We start from the raw sequence: 19,468 nt of genomic DNA on the forward strand, positions 1-19,468 counted from the left end.
GGATGCATTTAACATCTTAAAATAGAAAATACTAACTTCTATTTTATGAATTTCTCAATCCTGTTATACTTCTCTCTAACATCTAAAAAACAACTTTGAAAGAATCAGCACAAGAGAAGTCATCTAAACTTCAAAAATTTAGACTGAAAACTCAGGCAGCCTTAGGGGAAAGAGCAAGAAGGAAAGGAAGCAGAACCTAACATTTCAGGAATGTGTGGCTTTCATAATTTTTTCAGTGATCCCAGACATGTGGGCCCAATCCTGCACACTGCTGGGTGCCTTCTGAGAAGTGGTGAGTTGTCTCAACTGCTGTTAAAGTTGGAATTTTTTAGTGATTCCTTTAACTTTGCTGTCAGGAATACACAATTCACGCATTTTAAAAAATGTGATTTTAACCTTGCTGCTACATATATTAGGACTTTTTTTTCTCCAGAAAAGAACACAGATCAAACATTATTAGAAACAGGTTAAACACAAAATTTTAGTTCAGAAAAAATAACCTTTATTTATTTCTTTTAAATGGAATTTATGTGTTCTGACATTCTTTTCTGTAATACTAACTGTTGATCTTACCTAAATAATATCTCACTGGAAAAGCCTGGAAAATGTTTAGTGTTGTCACAAAAGCTGTAGACAAACTTTAAAAGTACATCTATTTTTTTGCTCCTTTTTCTAGGTTGTTTTCAAATGTAAACCTTAGACTTCTGAAAACTGTGGGTCTGAAGATTTTCAGAAATGCTTTGCTTTTAGAGTCTAATTTTAAAAAACCTTTTAAACACACAATTTTGTTTCACTTTTAAACCTATCCATCCTTGGCTCCATTAGATACTTGGTTCATGAAACCTTCTGCCTTAGAAGTATGGCATGTCCTGAATTCACTCCACCTTGGTTTCCTGCAAAGTTCAACTGAATTTATATTGAAGTTTATAAACCATTATGATTTCATAATGCAAAGAAGGCTTTTATCACATAAGCATATGACTGAAAGCAAACAAAACATGTTGTTTCAGAAAGCCTCTGGGACTCAGCAATCACAGAAGGGGATGTTGCCAGCTGTACTTGGGGGAAATATGTAACAAGATGTTTTCATTTTTAGCAAATACTGTGCAGAATGTGCATGTGGCAGTCAAGATACTCAGGTAATATAATCTTGTGTTGTATTATATGACATCCATTAAATTCAGAGATGTGGCACTTATTTAAATATCAGGGTTATAGGCACTGTCCAGAAATCATTAAGAATTGCAATTGCAGTCACATAAGTAACAATAAATGGAATTAAGGCTCCAAAACAACTTTCTTTACTCATTTTTTATTATAAACCACTGTCTTTACTAATTTTATGCAATGAACTTTTTTTTACATTCAAATTTAGAGTACAGTATTTTGTCTGGAATCTCTTAGTACAATTAAGTCTGGCCTGTGAACATAAGAACCAATGTGGGGGGTTTTCTTAGGTGGTGGTGTTGTTGTTTGTTTTGTTGTTGGTTTTGTTGTTGTTGTTGTTTTCTAAATGCCAGCTGGTTCATGCCACCCCTTAAATAAAAGGAAATACCCTTTTATTCTTTTCCTGCTTCACAGTCTAGATACAACTAATGAAGTCCTGCATTTTCTTTGGATATTGCATGTGGCATAAAAAAATTGTGTAGTGAGTCTGATAATGCAAATACCTTACAGGAGGATTCTACTTCACAAATCTCCCTATTAAAGTTTGAACAACTTCAAGAAAATAACTTTGTTGTTATTTCAACAACTCAGACACTGGGCATTGGCCACTTTCTAGAAGGTATGCTTGTGTCATTTCTAGTGACATCAACGGAGCTTGTGGATCAGCAAATGAAGTGCATATCTGTCTGTTAGAAATATAATATGCAAAATACAATATCTAGGTCCAATTGGCAATGTAAAAGGTCACTTAAAAGGTGCATAATGTTTTAAGTAGTACATAGGAGGAGTACATGGGGTATTTTTTGGTTTCAAGACTTCACAAAAAATTAAATATGTTATCTTTAATGACAGAAATACTAGCAGAAAAATAACAACATATAATTCATGGCTTTTACTGCAATAGTTTTTTATTTATTCTTTCACTGAGAAAGACTCCACGGGAATTTGTTTTCCAAGAGCATAGTAAGTTATATACGAGTTTCTACAATACAGGGTAGCAAAGCCTTGCTGTCCTGCAGAGCAGGCAAGATCCAAGCAATTGAACAGTTGGGGGTAGGCTTTGTGAGCAACCTCCTCTGCACAGCTCAGAGTTTCAACTGCTTTAAATCCAGGGGATTCCAAGTCCCTCAAGTCAGAGAAGCAGTGATGCCAGCAGGGAGGAGCCAAATTAGGCTGAGTGTGGATGCTGGAGTGGATGCAGAAATGATGAGTGCGTGCATTAGCATCCTGGCTGTGAGCACCCTCTAGCCCAGCAGCCATGGGTAGATGAGAGCAGGTCTTGAGCTGTCCTCTGCTGATCAAAGGAGCTCATAATAGCTCATTCAAGCAATGAGAAGAGGCAGAAGCCCTTTGCTCCTTGCATGTCCCTGTCCTACCATGAGCTCACAGCCTATGGATGGGTGGGCAGCATCTTGAGCTCCGCTGTCCAATGATCCATTGCAGAGTGGTCTTGCTGCCCTACCTTCAGACACCTGCCCTCTCCACAGGCTGCATGGACAGCGGATCAGCAGAAATGTTTACTTTCCCTTTTATTTTGGACCCATAAAAGCCAGCATGGTTTCTGCCAGGCTATTTGTATTGGTTTTTCTTGGCTAAGAGCCTCTCCATCCAACGTCAGAATATTGGTTGGCAAACCAAGAATGTGTAGTTTTCCTTCTGCTCTGCTTCTGGGGCTTTCTGACCCATGGAGCTTGGTCTTTGAGATCCTCTGGCCTCATTTCAACTGTCAAGGTCAGATGAATGTGGAATCTGAATCCTCATGAATATCATTATGCCCCAGAATTTTCCCAAATTTTGCATGCTGGGACCTTTTCAGATCCTTTGCAAGGCTACTTATCTTGAAAAATAAAATAAATTGGTAAATCTCTATGCCAATTGCAGAAGATAGAATCTAGGCAGCTCACAAAAATGTGAAAATATGCAAAGTAAACAGATTGTTTCTGACAGTAACAACCCTGCGATTGCATAAAGCATCATCAAATTGCAACATGCACATATTAAGCTTTGAGAACAACTGAATTCACAGTGACACATTCTCAGCTCTTGAATTCATTATCACACCTGCTCAGCTTGGAGATTTGCAGTATTGTACCTTGTTCTAAAAGGTGGTCTCCAAAGGAGCGCTGTATTATCAATGTAATCTCATTTGGGTTCAATTTTATGAATTTCTTTGTGAGCTGTATGGAGAATTGTAGTCAGGGCAGGGCAAAGGGGTACCAAATAGAGGTAAATATATGCAAACTCTTCTTTGGGTTCTGCTTTCTGCAAAGATGCTCATAGCAGGACCATAAGTGCTCCTGAAAGGAGATTGTGAAGGGACAATGTCCTGCAGTGCCATCCAATCATGCTCTAGCTCTGGCTGTAGAGAGCCCAGCCAAGCTGATCTGCATGCACCTCCCCCTCTGTGATTTTAACAGCTTACTTTACTATGTAAAAGTTTCTAGGAGAAAAATAAACCCTAGCCTTAAAATCTAATTCACTGGGAAAATGGTAGTAACTAACAACCAGAAAACAAGCTTTGTAAAACAAAGGAAATAAATACCAGCCCCCTAATAAACACACTTTCATCCAAATACAAAGAAATACAAGCTTCATGATAATGCTACAGTCTTGACCTTGGACAATGTGCTGGGGATTCCTTAAATCAACATGTTAATGTACACTATTGCAGGCATTTTTAATAGTCTAATATATTAACATACTGTAGAATTTTAAAGCATTCTTAATTGCTATGACTTCTCTCAGTTCTGCCAGATATATTATTAAAGTATTTTCCCACTTAATCTAACAAAATGTATATATGCAGACTTCTATTTGATGCTTGTCAGTAGATGTCATTAACATGTATATAAATAATTTTTAATGGTTGTCTCTTCCAGAAGTAGTTATTGCTGTTATGGTTAGAATGTGAGAGGTCTCCTGTAATAGTATTTATTTAAGGTCATAAATAAAGTTATGCTGTGATGCAGTACATTCTTTATAAAACAAATGTGTACTCAAGCAGCCCACAATTTATCGTGTATTTATATCCATCTCCTTGGTTTTATGTAATGGATACTTGGAGACAGATAGTATACTTATGAAAATAATTAAGCTGCTAAAGATTTCCATTTTTGTTTTTTTGGGTTCACTCTAATATGTTTATTTACCCATTGCATATCTTTATTTCTCACAGATGTACAACAGCACAATTTTCCAATAAGAAAACTATTTCCTTTCATGAACAACCCCATTTTATTACAGTAAACAGCTGCCAAAGCCAATACTGCCTGGGAACTGACAGACATATTTCTCCAGCACAAGATATTTCAAGGTCTTGCAGAAGCAGGTGGACAGAAAGAAGTCACCTGGCTACCTCCTGGAGGGGACACTGGAGTGCAATGAGCTCTTTCACTGTGGGAACACGTGTGAGCAGAATGAAAGCAGTCACCTTCTGTCCTTAAAACAAACAGCTTGTGGCAAAGCACTCTCTGCTTCTTTTTCCACTCTTTCATACACTTACAGGTGTGGAAGTTAGCATATAAATCAAAACTTCCAACAAATTAGAAAAAAAAAAGAAAAAGGATTTGAAGACTTCTCATCCTTATTGCAGAGAAAAATATTGCAGTGCTACTGAGTTTTACATTTTCAGTGCATGAAAAGTACCTTTACATTAAAGAATGTTTTGGTTAGAGTTGTCCTAACTCTGTCTTTTTACACTAAATAGAGTGGGTGGAAAATCTTGGAGATAAGGACTTTGAAGTCAGAAAAGTTTCCTGGGAGCAAACTATAACAAGGTGAGTTATAACGATAAAAATATGTCATAGAATCATAGAATATACTGAGTTGGAAGGGACCCACAAGGAACATCCAGGCCCCACTCCTGGCCCTGCTCAAAACCACCTGATATCATGAAGATAATGTATTTCTATTGTAGTCACAGAAAAACATGTCATGAGGACAAAATGTCCCCTTCTCTATCCTGTCTGTGGCAGCTCACTAATCAGATAGGAATCATTATGAATTCAGTAGTGTGACCCAGAGATAATTCAGCAATGACATAAGGGTTATTTAAAAATTGTGTTTTTGAAGGCAGAATCTTGCAGTTTAAAAGGTGAACTTCAAGAGAACAGCAAACTCTTCCTCTCAGCTAAAGAAAAGTACATCACAGAGGAGATATTGCCAGCCAGATGATTGTCACTAATAACATACAATCTTCTATGACAATTTTTTCTGTTTTCTTTATTTTTTCATTGTCAAAGCAAATAAAACCCTTATCAGTTTGTGACAAAGACAGTTTTTCACACCTGTTTTCTGTTCAAAATGCTAGTAGGTTTGTTTGGCTTTTTCCTTTCTGCAAGTATCTCTGTTTTCAGTCATAAAAGGAGAGAAGCAGTAGACATACAGAAAATTTTCCCTTTAATTCCATGCTATAAGAAAACATGCCTGCCTCTATACCAGCCTGTATCAGTTTCAAGATGTAAAATACATTTGGAATGTGTTGTTTCATGTATTTTGCATTTCATAGGGATAGTAGCCCTACGATAGTAGCATGTCAGACAAAGGAGAGCAGTGCTATCTTATCTCTTCTGGCCTCTTCCCTTGCTATCACTCCAACCTCCCAGTGTGATGTCCAGAACACTTTACCCAGGTCTTGAACACAGCTTTCAGTCCTTCTGCCTCAGGACTGTAGGCAAGTCTAGGAGTGCTACACTACTGCAAGATCTCCTCATCAAACTTCCAGCTATGCTCAGATTGGGAGAGATAGAAGCCGCCCCCTGCTCCTGTGGTCTTCACTACAACCCAGAGGCTCTCAATAGCTCCTAAAAAAAAAATCTGCTTGTGCACAGATCTTGCCGAGTCCTGATTCATTATTACAGGCTAATGCTGATCACCTCTTACCATTAACAGTTGGCAAAAAGAAGATTCAGATACATTTCAGTTAGCTAAGCACCAAGGTGTGTAACCAAACTGTCTGTTCTCCTTTGCCACTAATTTTACTATATATATATATATATCACCAAATCTGTCTGTCAATAAATATATTTCGCCACAAATGTGCCTAATATTTGTGTTTTGAGGTGTGCTTCCAGACCATTCACAAGCAGAAAACAGGCAAAGAGAACTTGCATTTGTTACAGGATTTTTGTTCCTATGAGAATTCAAGAGGCTCTTTTTCCTTGTATTTAGTGGTCTCATAGCGCCTGTGGTGATCTGGTTTAGTCCCTGATTTAAATGATTTTCAGCAATAATTGCATTTCTGAAACAACAACACTTCAGTAAAAAGACAAACATTTATTCAGACAGGATGGAGCACAACATGGACTATATTTCAAGATTATTCCTTCCCACACAAACGCTTCTTTAAGCTTTGGGCCAATACTGATCTCATATTACTACAGATATACTACAGTGTCAGCAGGTTAAATTTGCCATGAAGCCCTAGCATCACTTTAGCAGCAAACATTTGCCTATAAACCTTCAGACAATCTTTGTTGTACTCTGTGAGTTGCTTGTCTCCACCAAAAGAGAGCAGGCTAGAAGAGGAGGTAGTTGGCATGGTTCCTACCGTGCTTGGTGCTCAGCAAAGCCCCAGCAGCTTGGGGGAGGCTGCACTGGCCACAGGTGTGGGCAGGGAAGCTCTGCAGCCCAAAGGGAGCTGGAGAGCAGCTGAGTGTGGGGTAGGGCAGCTGTGCTGAGTTCCCCTGATCAGGAGCCCCTATCAGAGCTAGGGAGGGGCTGAGGTGCTGCTTTGTTCTTGTTTGGTTCAGCATTGCTGTGGCTGTGATGGGGCTGTGGCTCTGTCTCTGTATTGGTTTCCAGGTACTCCTTTATTTTAAGTCTACTACTGTGGTGTGGAGTTTGGTTTTTTTTTAACAGCTTCATTATGGTAGTGGCCGTGAGGGGTGCTTTGCTAAAAACCTTTCTTTGGTTTTACTGTGGGGTGGACTTAAGAGGCTGTGTCTCTTCTGGAGCTGCTGAAAGAAGAGTAGAAATCTGTGTTTCATCCCTCAGGTGATATCTTGCTCTATTTTCTGTCTTGAGCGCCTTGTAATTCATAAAGTCATAGAAAGGTTGGGGTTGGAAGGGGACCTTAGAGATTATCTTGTTTCAACCCCCCTGTTGTGGTCAGGTTTTCCTTTTAGACCAGGTTGCTCAGACCACCATCCAACCTGGCCTTGAATGCCTCAAAGTGTAAGGCATCCACAGCTTCTGTGGGCAACCTGTTCCAGTGTCTCACCACTCTGATAGTAAAGAATTTCTTACTAGTTTTTGATCTAGACCTACTCACTTTTGGTTTAAATCTGTTACATCTGTTTCTGTCCCTCGATGCTCTTATAAAAAAACCCCCAAACCAACCCCTCTTTATTGTTCTTGTAGGCCCCCTTAAGTAAGGTGCTTTAAGGTCTCCCTGGATCCTTCTCTTCTTCAGCCTGAACAACCTTAACTCTCAAGGCCTTTCTGTAACTGTTGCTTTGTAATGTACTTTTGAAAGTTGATTGAGTGCTATTGGGTGGGAACCAAGTGCAGCATTGCTGGAAAAACAAAGCAATATTTCTGTTGTGTAGCCCGGTCTTCTCATGGTTGAGAGGAGACCAGCTCTCAGAGATATTAAGACAAGACTATACTGACAAAGCTCAGTGAAATCTCATTCAGCTGTGTGGAGTAAGCCTCTTTCAGGGAGCAAACACAGCTGCTCTAAGTGATGGTTATTAGAAAAGAAGCCCACCTGTTTTCTTGCCAGTTTAAGTTCACTGGCTTCTTTAGGTCCAAGTCTGCCCAGGACTGAAACTGTCTCCCTTTGCAGCTGTATCTGTGTTGATCTGCCAGCTCAGCAGCTGTGTGTGGATACAACTCTGCCTTACGCTGCAGACAAGGGAAGGTGCAGCTTGTGCTGATGGAGCTCCATGTGGCTGTGAGGAGGAGGCAAAGACTCCTGGAGCCAGGGTTGCTCCCACTGGCTTTGCTCCGAGTTTGTGCTGAATTATCCATGTTAATAACTGGCTGCCAGTTGTCACAAAGGAGAGAATACCCTGAGATGATGGGGTCTAAGTCTAGTCCCACTTCAGAGATGGCAATTCCTCTTAAACAGAGAGTGAAAGGCCTGTGTCTTCCCCGCTGCCCCCATTATTGTATGCTGCTATTACTTTGTATATATATATATTTTTTTTTTTAATACCTAGTAGAAAGAATTGTGAAGAAGGAAAATGAGAAGCTCCTCTGGGTGACATAAAACTCACATCTGACTACCAGGATAAATGAATGTGGTGAGTAACATAATCTGAATTCTTCTACCTTGTATTTACTTAGACTTTCTGCTGTAAATGGTACCAAAAATATGTCAAATATATCTGGCATTCATGAATTTATATATTTTTTAAAAACTTTCTAAAGGAAACTCTTCTAATATTTATTATTCAATGGCTATAAATTTTTACCTTCATAGTCTTTAAAAACAAAAAAGCAGAGTTAGAAATGGGGTCCTGCATTTCATCAGTGAAAACAAACTGGCCTTTTCAAATGGGGAAAATGGAGAAGGTAACAGAGGGGAAAATATGCAGACAATGAAGAGCTAGGTAGGAAAACAAAATGAACTGAGTAAAAAAGGAGAAAGAAATGAACATGAGCAGCCCTGAAAAGGACTCTTGTTGAGTAACTGCAGGAAGTCAAACCTTTAAAGAACAGACAGAAGAGCAGGAAATGAGAGGAGCTGTGCTCACTTTTGTCCTTCTCCTGTCAAGGCACAGGAGGTCTGCAAGGAAACCACAAGCTGTGTACGCAGAGGGGTGGCCTGACTATCTCATTGTCCTATTCTATGCTTCTCCTCTGAGCAGTCTTGTCATACTGAACTCCTCATTTGCTCCTGGTGCTTCACTCATGCTTGTGTGAATGTCTGCAGGGGACTGGGGGAGCACCCAGCAAGGAAGGCTTTCACCCTGCCCCTTCTCCTTCCTTCCTTCCTCTGGGGCTTAGAAGTTTGTAAGAGTGAATAAAAGTCAAAAAGAAAATGAAAGTTAGTGGTGTCTTAACTATTACTATGAACAAACACTGAATTATGATATGTTTGCAAAGGTCTGGATTGTCCACATAGTAAACTCAGCTGGTAGAAATGAAAAGCTGTGACTGGGTTCTGCTGTTGTTGAGGTGGACTACATTTGGGTTATGGAAAGGATGTTCCCTCTCAGCACTGCCAAAGTGGGCTTTGCTTGGAGGTTTTCTTTAAATCAAAGTTGCAGAGAGCTGTACAATGAGTATCTAAAGAAATTTTTTTTTCTTGCTGGTTGATGCATGTTAGAGTGAAGGTGAGGTAACAATAATAAGCCATATTTACAGAACACCTGGGGAAATTAGGTGAATTTCTACTGGAAATAATGGACATTGTGCAAGGCTGAGTGCAGACTTGTATTTTGACCTTTGTTCTTGTTATAACTTTGCTATGTTTGTCAGAAGTGTAAAATTATTTACTTATGGAAAAGGTTTTTTCTTTTAAAATGTGATTAGAAACCAAGTAAATCCACAACTTCTCATTTAAAATGAAAAAAATACTTAGTACTGCTTTGGAATACTTTCTTCTTGGGGGAAGAGGATTTAATTGCTGCTTTTAGAATAAATTTGCTAGTTTTTTCAAGGGTTTGCCTGTCCTGACAGCACTCAGTTCACTCAATAGTATGAAGGCAGATTTTACTCCTCAAGAAAGTGAGAAGCATATGCCTTTTCTGACTTTTATTAATAGTTCGTTTATATTGATTTTCCAATATGAATTCAGTAGAGGATGTGATGTTAATTTTAATATTGGAAGATCTGCTAGGGTTGCTGTTTGGTTTTCTTGTATTTTCTCTAATGCATAATCTCAGAAAAGGCTTAAATAATGCTGAGAAAAGTTTTTGAGTCTTGGACTCTGTAGTGGGGGAGGTGTAGTCAGTAAAAACAGGATCAAGTCATCAGTGTGAACCTGAGTGTTTTTAAAAAGAGGCGTCAGCTCCCCTTTCTTTGTTTTTCTTGAAAAGGTTTATCAGCCAGAGATACCTCAAACCCTGTGCTTCTTTCCTGTTAGTTCTACCCTTGGCAAAGTCAGGGCAAGTTTTAACATCAATTACATAACTTCAAAATTGACCTGTAAGTCCTTGTTTCCAGTAGATGGTCTAGCACCTTCTGGTGAAATTGGGGTGTTTAATGCCTCAAGCAGTTTAGATGCTTATGCATACACATTCTTGCATTTGAAGTGTTTTGCTGTTTTAAAAGAATGAGGTAGAGAAGCTGTAGAAGAAATGTAGGGAATCCCATGCATCTTTTACAGGTCAGAGGAAGGTGGAGTGGGTGGAGTTTAGTGGAGAAGCCCTTGAGTCTCTCGGCTGGATACCAGGTTGTACAGTCAGGACATAAGAGAAGTTATGCCCTTGGCTTGGACCCTGTTAGAATCTGGGGTCATTGTTGTAGCTGGTTTTCATGTAATTGATGTTAATGACAATAATGGCTAGCAATGGGCTGAGGTTAATTATCCAAACAACCATTTCAAGTATCTGGAATTGCAAATATCTCCTTGAAGGTATTGATGAAGGAGGGGCCCTTTTCCAGGTATTTTATATGAAATTACATTAATTTGAAGAAGCTAGTAGAGTTTTGGGATTTATCAAGTACTAAAGTACTATTAGATATTAATTTCTACTTAGTAGAAAAACCAGGGAAATACCAAGGATGTATCAGTGTGTTTAGTTTTTAGGTGGTGGCTGAATTTTTTTCCTCGCAGAGCAGAAGATACTTTGAGCTTAAGAATGTACAACTTGGGTAGAAGTTTAGAAAACTTTCTTTGCAGCTTCATGTAGAGCAATTTTTCAGCTTTAGGTAGGTGTGTTTTAAGCAGCTGCAGGTCTGTTATGTTATATGCTGTGATTCAACATGTTTTAGTGAGCTGTAATGTATAATCAGTCATTCAGACTAATTGCTTGATTAAATTAGTAAAAATGCATACACATTGTACTTCAAGCTATTTTAAAATAGCAGGGTGCAGTAATGACCCAAGTTTGTGTCTTGTATTACCTGCCTTATTAGAGTAATAATGTGCAGGTCTTGTTTTGCAGTATAGTTGCAAACCCTTTTTGACATGTAAATTCACTCATGTTCTGTATGATTTTATTGATTTTTACAAAAGCAAATTGGTTTATTTGACCTACCTTACTTGTTTTTTTTTTCTTTTTCTTTTTCCTAAGGAAATCAATATAATAAAGTAATTCTTTCCTGCTATCCTCTTCTTCACTAAGCTCTTCTAAGAACAGTCAGAAAATGTCTCCCTTTCAATTATTTTAGACTTGTTTGCATTAAATCCCTTCAAAGGGACGCATGTAAGTGTGCTACTTTAATAAGGATGTCTTCCTATGGTATAAGCTAAATAAAATTTTACATTTAAGGTGAGTAAGAACCAGTTATGGAGAAAATTGTTCAATATATGTTCCATCCTAATTTCATTTTCCATACAAAGCCTGCTACAGCTCTAAACCAGGATAGGAGTTTGATGATTCAGTATGCATAATTCATGGTTTTGGCCTTCTGTCTGCCCTTCTTTTTCTGGAATACTACATATTTAGATTAGGCAAACCTATTCTTGTCTCCTATCAATACAGTTTGTTTTCAAGCAATATAATACAACATACAGCATTGCACCTGGAGAGAGAGACAGCTGGAGCCTCACTCTGCAGAACAAGCTGTTTTCCTCCCACAGAGTGCATAGGTCTCATTTGGGAAGTTCACCTCTGTTTCATCCTGTAAATATTAAAATCTAGATTCTACTGATGACTTTCCAGAAAGAGTGGGATGCTTTGTACCACCCTGACATTATTAAGCAGTATTTCCATGGCAATTCAGTGGCAGCAATGAAGGTACCAGTGACTAGACTGAACAGTGTGTGAAGCACTATTTTGATACTCATTGCATGTGGTCTCATCCAGAGTCCATCTCTGTGTTTTGAGCCCTTCTATTCTTTGTGGTGTTATTGCTACTATAAAATATTTCCAAGTGTATTTTTGATTTTAAGTTTCATAGACCTTCAAGGCATTAGTTCAGACTAACATGCCCCTGAACTACTGAAAGTTCAGCAGGTCAAATATGACTTGCTGAATGACAAATGGCGAAATTTGGCATTTTTACTAAATGTTTCCAAATGGTGTTCTTGTTCTTTGTAATCTTTCAGTGATCTGGAGTTGTAGTGAGCAGAAAAACTCTTCATGTGTTGAATTTGGAGTCAGATGTTACTTTAGCAATCAAATGTGGCCATGTGAGATGTTACCATACTGCAGAGTAGTATTTGAATGTGAATGTGTCTGAAAATAAATGTTTACTGTTAAATTACCCTTTTGAAGTGAAAGCCTAAGATTATAATTGTTTCAGTAATAATGATAGGCTGTAAAGAGACAAAGTCTCAAAACAATGGACTCTTGGCTTTGGGAACTCAAATGCTGACCTGCATTTTAGATTCAGCTCTTAATAGTGTTGTTTAAACTTTTCAGAAAATTTACAAATTGAATTATTTTTTTGAAAAATTACTATTATAGTTTCCATTTAAAATAACATTTCTGAAGTAAACTATCCTGCATTTTTCACAAAGGAAAACTATTCATTAAATGTCAACAAACTTCAAGTTACTTGGCAGTCTTTTTTCAGTGTAATTTTGTGATATCACAATGAATTAACTGAATGCTTTGTTTAGCCTAGTTCTTTTTTTTAGTTGGAAGGAACTTTGCAGAATCCCCAAACTGATCCCTTATAGCCTTGAAATGGCAAATTTGAAAAGTATTCATGTGGTATTGTCAGTCTGACACCTAATGTCCTCCCAGTCAAGAAATTAAAAGTCAATTTATTTAATTTTAAGATGGTCTTTTGAGTCTTTCAGATGCTTATTTTTACCCTTCAACAAAATAATAAAATTTTAAGCTTAGAATAACTGCAATAGTAATGAATTACCACTTTTCCATACTGAATCTTTAGGGAAAAGACCAAACTACTTGTGCAATCGAATGTTTGAAGCCCTGCTTTAGAGGGAATAGTTCAGATTCTTCCACTTGTTTTCAGTGGGCTGGGGAGGTACTGGCTGTTCTGCCTGACTGCAGTGTCTGATTACAGCGCTGGGGCTGAGCTTCAGAGCTTGAAATAAGCTTGTGCAGATGTACCTGCAAAGTGGAATGTGTTCTTCCAAATGCTTTTCCAAATGCTTCATAGTTCGCCTCCTGTTCAAATTTAAACGTATAGAAAGAAAATTAAAATCAAGATTATTCCTGAACTTATAAATCAAAACGTTTTTCCCATGCCCAATACTGCAGTTTGCTATGAGTCTTGGATGCTGCAGCTGGGGGCTGGAAAATGGCTGTGGAGATGCTTTCTACTCTCAAATGTGGAATTACCCTTCACCCTTCTGAAAATACTTGCTGTAAGACAGGAATTGGTCCCTGATGGTTAATTCACTGTCACAGACAATACAAGCCCATCCTTCCCAAACAGGTTTTATTTACCCATATTATTACTTGGTGAATGCTGCTTCAGTCAAAGGTCCTCTGCTTCAGTATAGATCCAAAGTCTATGAATTCCTATTGGAAGTTACTATGTGTGAGGGCTGTTTGTTGTCTTGTCTGCAGTTCCTTAACTGTCCCAGAAAGTGCAGTAATTGTTTAGCACAGGAACTGCATCAACTGTTTTGATGTGTTATATGTTGCAACTATTTTAGATCCCAAGGTACAAATTTCTGGTGTTGTCATCTATGTAACCCTTTCCTACTGAGGTCAGGATCATGGCTGTGGATTTGTCACAGACTCTGAATTCCATGAACTGGATAGTGGCTCTGCTTCCTTGTGCCTCTTGTGTTTTAAGTGACTTTCACACTCCATAATAGAAATCCAATAGGCAGGGAGATGGGTAAGGATATAAAAGTGTTTAAACAACCCTTCTCAAAGATACTGCCTTTATCATAGGTGTCTCTAGTAAGTATAGCCAAAGTATGTCTGAGAAGAGGCAAAAGTGATAGGTGACTAAATCATAGTGAGTGTGCACTACAAAGCTGCTAATAAATACAATTCCGAGCTGCCATCATAGTGTAAATATTAAAATCTAGAGTCTTCCATGAATTTGTATTTTGAAAAAAATTTTTATGCTTATTTCAAGATCTCCCCTTCAGTGTTATACTTCTAATCAGAAAGCAAAATAGACACATCAGGTGAGGTTTAAAAAGGGGAAGAGAAAGTTTTGGTTTTGTGTGGGAACAATTACAGAATGTAAAAGGAGTAAGAATTTGCCTCATCAATCAAAGATGTGTGTTGGAGAAGCTTGTTCTGTGCAGCAGGAGAGGAAAAGGTCTGGGGCACTGTCTGTGTGTGCAGGTGTGCCTCAGCAATACAAGTTAATGTTTACAGTCAAGATTGCCACTACTTTGGAAAAGCTTTTGTTTTCTCATCTCAAACTGCACATTTGAATATTCCATCAGTGCAAAAAGGAGGCATCAGCAATAATCAAATAAAACTAAATGCATTTTTATGTAAGAAAAATGCTAGAAGGGTGAATTCCTTGCTCTGTACTATCTCGAGCTTCTAATATGCTGCTTAGCAGTAACACCAGGATGTGCCTTTAGTGGCCAAGAAGCAGGCTTCAGTGGTTTAGCAGACCTGGAAAGTAATTGTGTGAAAGGCACTGAGGTACTTAGTACAAAATCTTGTATGTGAAAGAGTTCCCATAATTTAAAAATAATTTTGTACTTCATTTGAAAATGTAGTCATAATATATTCAGCTCTTGCTTTTGTTGTATCTGTGACATAAGACAACCTTGTTTGTATCCATAGGATTCACATTTAAACCTGTTTGAAAAAAATCTGTTAATTGATTAAAGCTCTGTATTCACTCTGACTCTGGACAGTCCTGGTCTAAACCCTGCACCACTATTGTGTCTGTTTCCATTAAAAATAAAGTAGAATCCACTTATTACATCTCAGGATACTTTTGCTAGAGATTCTTGATCTTTTGTGGACTTTAGGTTTCTCATGACTGGAACTGTTTCTATAACTGTAGGTTTGAGCTGGAAAATGCCCAATAAAATGCAAGCAAAAAAATCCATTTTTATAAATATCTCTAAGCAGTTTAAATGGTCAAAATTGGCTATATTGGATAGATATTGAAGAAGCTTAATGTTGAAATGGGTTCTGAATCTATTGCCATCTTGCTCATCTTAATTTCCTTTTGTCTTTCTGGCACACACCCCCCCCCCCCCCCCCCACTTCTCTCAAGTTGCTCTCCCTTGGTGCTGTTTGTGAAGTTGCTGCTCCCTGCAGAGGTGGCTGGCTCTGCACCTTGGTCCCTTAGTTTGTCCCAGCTTGAACCACAACCTGCTCCTCAGCAAGCTTCAATTTCACTGATTTCTTCATTACAACATTCATAACTTCTCAGGGTTAAATCTGAGAGTGAAACGGAATCCTCTGTGTTGCTGCTTTTAATGACTAAAAGTTTCAAATAAGTGTGTCTGAGACACAAAAACTATCTGAGAGGCTTACTGGGAGCTTCATATGCAGGATGCACAGCACCTGTAAATGATTATTACTAAACCAAAGATAATTTCCATGTAATTAAATTTGAGAGTAAGAAGCAGGTCCACTCCTTGAGTGCAGCAGTATGTCTCCTTACATAGAAATCACTGTCATAATTTGAGACATGTACTTGCTGGATTTAGTACTTTGTAAAGGCAATAATCCTAAGTATGAATAAAAATTCAGCATTCCAGGCAGTAATAGAAGCAATTCTTATATTCCTAATATAATACAGCATTTTTTTAAAGGTTAAAAAAAGATTTCAGTATGTCTTGAAGTAGCTTCTGAATGATAGTAGTCTTCAGCTGATTGCTTCTTTGACATCCAAATGACACCCTGTGTTGCACATTCATAATTCAAAAAATGAAATGTGTTGCAAAAGAGAGACTGGAAATTGGAAAGAATAGAAATAGGATTTGGAGTTATATAAATATAGCTTTTCAGAAAAAAATAGTAAGGAATAATGCATACATTCCTAGTCTTTATATTTACTTAGTATATACACAACTAAAAATGAATGTATTATATCATGTTATATATGTCCTCATACAAAAAATGGAAACCATAAATATTTGTCAATCATTTCATATATAGAGTTCCTGTTTTAAGCCAGTGGGAATGTTTTACAAAAATAGTATTCAATTTAGCTTCAAAAACCAAGACTGCCTTTTATTTAACTGCAAGTGGTGGAGATGGCCTTTGATGACTTTGTAGAACAAGTTCTTCCCAGTTATGCCTGTCATCTCTACTTATTTAAAATTCCATTTGCAAACTCTATATTACAAATTTTTTCTAGCTTAATGATATTGGCTAGTGATATTTATGCTTTGGATATATTTTATTTACTCTAGAACTTACTTTGGGATAGGTGGAATTAAAGGAGTGCATACCCCTGTTTATAATGTGGAACAACAGAAGATTCTGTAGAACCTGGGAGGAAAATATGTTGTGTTATTATCCTACATTATACCCCTTAGATGGAGACCAGGTTTTTGAAATCCGTGTCATTCTGCAAAGGTTTGGATCCCTAGGAGAGCTCAGCTGGTGGTGACTTTGGTGGCAGTTGCATAGACAAAACAAAAGGTTGTGCTGCAGCCCTGCTGCCACTCAGTTCCACCCCCTCCTTCTCCCAATTTGTGCTGGCACAGGCATTGCTGAGCTCTGAGCTGCCATGTGAGCCAGTGGGTGTGGCAGCCTGCAGAGCAGGAGGGAGTTTGGATGGAAGGACCTGGGCAGTCACAGGGTGGTGCTGGGGAAGCAGTGGGAGCACTTTGGCAGGAGCAGGTGGGAAGAAGCTGTTTTTCTCTCTGCTTTTTGTGCCAAGGAGCTCTCAGCTCTGCTGTCTTGGAGACTGCAGAGTAGCCGGGGCATTTGGTGGCATCTGAAGGATGGCTTTAACTATTTCTCTTACTTCCTTCTGTCCATCCCTGCTTGCCTAGAGCTGCCAATGAACTATTCATGGGAAGTGATTAGAAAACTCGTACATTCAAACAAAATTTGGCTTTCAGATTTGTAAATCTTTATATAGTTATACCAGTTTGTGATTTTAGTGCTTCTGTGTGAAAGATGGAAGAACTTGGCTTCATATTCTTGATATCCATTTTTATCTACACTATACTACTGTCCAATCCTTTTTGTCTGATCAGTTGTTCTCTATTCTGGCATATAAAGCTTCAAAAGTGGCTGTAGTTCAACAGCCATTTCTTTTTCTCCATGTTTTGACTCTAAGTAGTTCAGCCATAGGTTCTGTTAGAACAATCTGTGAGCTCCTGGAGTAATAAAGAGAGCAAAAATCTATTCTTGGAGATGTTTGCTTTTCTTGATTTACCTCGTCTTTTTGCCTATAGTCTTTCGTCTGTAGTTATTAATTATAGTCAGGGCAACATTTTCAATGATTAATTGACTACTGCTTAAAACAATAAGGCTGCTTAATAAGCAAAACACAGTGAAAACTTCTATTTTTGTGAGACTTGCTTTGGTAAGAGAGCTCCTATGCACACTAGTAATTCTGGTGCTATAAAATAAAGGGAGAGTTTCTCGTAAATATGTGATGCTTAGAGCAATAAACTGCTTGTTTTAAAAATGTCCCCACTTCAGTATTAATACATTTGTTGCTTTAGCCCTTGATTAAAACTTACACTTACTGGCATTCCTTAAACAGAAAGGGGGAAAAAATAGAGTTGGACTTGCTAGCCCTGGGAGAAGGTGGTAAGAATTACAGCCTTGCATGATAACTGCCTTCACAAGAACCTAGAAAGGAATCACGAACTTCAGAGTGAAGAGGGATGTGATCAAGTTAATTCCTTTATTAATTTCACTGTGGGATTGAGTTCAAGCCACAGAATTAATGTGCAGCCCCCATTGTTTGTCCCTCACCTGGTGTGCTCCAGGTGCTTTTTGAATACTGTTGACTTCCACTGCATGTGTAAGGGATTAGATATATTCTGACAATTTATGCAAAACTGTCTTTTCAGGTGTCTAGATATACCATCAATACTTTTCTCATATTTCCAAGATACTACAAAGACCTTGTATACCCACTGGATGATGGGTAGAGTTAAATGGACTGCAGGGACTGCTGGCTTAAACTGAAGCCCAGCCAAGTGAGCCAAGTCACCACATCAGTGTTTCCAGGCCACAGCCTCCTCCCTCCTTTCTGCCTGCATGCTTTTCCATGTGATGGACCAACAGTACTAATGTCTCTTGCTAGCTGAAGGAAGACTTGTGCAGTTCTTGAGGAATTATGACTTTATCCACTCTTGCTAAATTAAGTACCCAAAGTGGCTGCCATCTATATACAGCACAATTTTCCCTGGAGTACTTCTGAGTCTTTTATTTTTGATGCTTTCAATTTCTTTCAGCTCTTTTATCTCCCTCTATCAGAATTTTTCCCTGCATAGTTTTTTTATCTCGTTTCTTCTACTTCCACATCTTTTTACCTGGGATGCAAATATAATACTTCAATATGACATCATAAGTATTGGAAATCAGGCAAAACTAGTTCCATCCTCTCACCTTCAAATGCTAGCTCCTTGTGATGACACTGCTTCCATTAAAGAAGCCTTGATGAGATTTAGCATGTCCCTGGCTCTATCACTTAGCCCATCGTGCATTACTGCTTTTCTTCTGATATTGGAGGGGTACAAGCTAAAAGGGCTATGATGTTTGTATTGATAGAGATATTTAAAGTGTCTCCAACATAGCTAATAGCAGGGTTTATGCCATTTATCCTGAAATTTGCTTGTAAGCCTGTATGTCAGCTAAAATGAATCTCTTTATAATATGGAAAATGAAGGCACTAAGCATCTTACATATTGCCTGACCTACATCTTTCTCCACTAATGGAGCTGGCAGGTCTTTCCCAGGAATGTGACAGGGGACGTTATTTGTTGTCTTGAGTGCTTCTCTGGATCTTGTCTTACTGCTGTGCAAGACAAAACATGAAGACAGCCTGATTGCATTCTTTAGAAGTCTAATCAAAAATTAAACCAATCAAACTTGATACACCTTCCTAGCCTCTAGCAGAGCAGAGTCTCCCTTGGAAAGCCTTAGGGTAAACACCACCATAATAAAAGCAGATCTGGCTTGACAGGAACAAATGTTTCCATGGGTCTCTAACCATAACCCAGACAGCTCTTATTAAATAATCAAGAAAGAAAAATTGTACCAAGATTTCTGCAGTTACTTGATTTGAATGCAAGAAAAAACCCCACAGAATACTGAGTTTGCTGATACACCCTAATTCTACTGGGTTTCTGGAAAGATCT

General features: G+C 38.3%; 1 long non-coding RNA gene across 6 annotated transcripts in view; it reads left to right on the plus strand.

Annotated features, from left to right (window-relative positions):
• Nucleotides 1-6,837: 6,837 nt before the first annotated feature.
• Nucleotides 6,838-19,468, plus strand: part of LOC138112949 (uncharacterized) — a 93,937-nt gene continuing 81,306 nt past the window's right edge. For 5 of the 6 annotated variants that reach the window (XR_011151933.1, XR_011151934.1, XR_011151929.1 and 2 more), the window contains exons 1-2: nucleotides 6,838-6,969; nucleotides 8,331-8,414. This is a non-coding gene — a long non-coding RNA (uncharacterized lncRNA). The remainder of the gene's footprint in view (nucleotides 6,970-8,330; nucleotides 8,415-19,468) is intronic. The other variant, XR_011151930.1, reaches the window with a different exon arrangement.

The sequence above is a fragment of the Aphelocoma coerulescens genome, chromosome 7 (assembly GCF_041296385.1).
Source record: "Aphelocoma coerulescens isolate FSJ_1873_10779 chromosome 7, UR_Acoe_1.0, whole genome shotgun sequence".
NCBI classification, from domain to species: domain Eukaryota; kingdom Metazoa; phylum Chordata; class Aves; order Passeriformes; family Corvidae; genus Aphelocoma; species Aphelocoma coerulescens.